This window comes from Cynara cardunculus, assembly GCF_001531365.2.
Source record: "Cynara cardunculus var. scolymus isolate 2C chromosome LG 17, CcrdV1, whole genome shotgun sequence".
NCBI classification, from domain to species: Eukaryota; Viridiplantae; Streptophyta; class Magnoliopsida; order Asterales; family Asteraceae; genus Cynara; species Cynara cardunculus.
In genome coordinates, this window is record NC_037544.1 from 30,840,390 (window position 1) to 30,841,966 (window position 1,577).

Here is a 1,577-nt window from a genome sequence, read left to right on the forward strand (position 1 = left end):
GATCGGTGTTGGTTGGTGGTGGTCGACGATGGTTCAGATCGATGGTAGTCGGTGGTGGTGTTCAGCATGGTTTAGATCGATGGTGGTCCATAGTGGTTCAGATGGCGATTATCGGCGGTGGTTCAGATTGACGGTGAATCAGATCAGTGGTGGCTCGGATCGGCGGTAGTCAGTGGTGGTGGTCGGCGATGGTTCAGATCAATGGTCGTCGGTGGTGGTTCAGATCGGTGGTAGTCGGCAGTGGGAGTGGTTCAGATCGGTGGTAGTCGGTGGTGATGGTGGTCGACGGTGGTCGGCGGTGGTTCAGATCGGTGGTAGTCGGTGGTGGTGGTCGACGGTATTTTAGATCGGTGGTAGTCGATGGTGGTGGTCGACGGTGGTTCGGATCGGTGGTGGTCGGCGGTGGTCGAGATGGTTCAAATCGGTGGTAGTTGGTGGTGGTGGTCAGCGTGGTTTAGATCGGTGGTGGTGCACGGTGGTTCAGATGGTGATTATCAGCGGTGGTTCAGATTGATGGTGAATCAGATCAGTGGTGGCTCAGATCGGCAGTAGTCGGTGGTGGTAGTCAGCGATGGTTCAAATCAATGGTGGTCGTGGTGGTTCAAATCGATGGTAATCGGCAGTGGGGGTGGTTCAGATCGGTGGTAGTCAGTGGTGGTGGAGGTGGTCGACGGTGGTGGTTCAGATCGGCGGTGGTCGACGATGGTGGTTCAGATCAGCGGTGGTCGGTGGTGGTTCAGATCGATGGTGGTGGTCGGCGGTGGTTTAGATCGGTGGTAGTCGATGGTGGTTCAGATCGGTGGTAGTCGGTGGTGGTTCAGATCGGTGGTAGTTGGTGGTGGTGGTCGGCAGTGGTTCAGATCAATAGTGGTCGAGAGGTGGTCGACGATGGTGATATTGAGCTTTATGAGATTATAATATATTAGGTTAAGGGCATATTCGGTATAATGAAAGAGATTTCATTCCATCAAAATACCATATAGTTGATAAAGAATGTTAAAATCCTTTATCCATGGAATTCATAGGAATCTGAATATTCCTTCCCCTGAAAAGAATGAACCAAACGAAGGAAATGAATCTAATCAAAGGAATTCAACATTCCAATTTCTTCAGATTCCTCTAGAATCTGTGAACCAAACGCACCTAAGTCTTCCTTAACCATTAAGCGTCCTAATTTCATTGTAAACAATTACCAAATAATTATATTTTATTTTGCACTATATCATGAGAGCCTCTTAATCATTCTGACAACTTAATCATTATGTATCAAACCATTCAGCAACTACCAAACAGTACCTAAGAATTTCAATCATGATAAGAATATGAATTATATAAAAATGAATGTTTTTTTAATTTTCTTTGTTCTCAAATTGGCACTTTGATTTCTTGGACGAAATGGAGTTATTACACAATAATGCATGGTTTTCTGGAAGAAAGAGGGAGGGGGGTGTATGTCATCCTATACATGTTTACATATGATTATATATATATATATATATATATATATATATATATATATGTATTGTGTATATGTATATGAATTGTGTATATATTCACATGTGGTTATGAGGATTTTA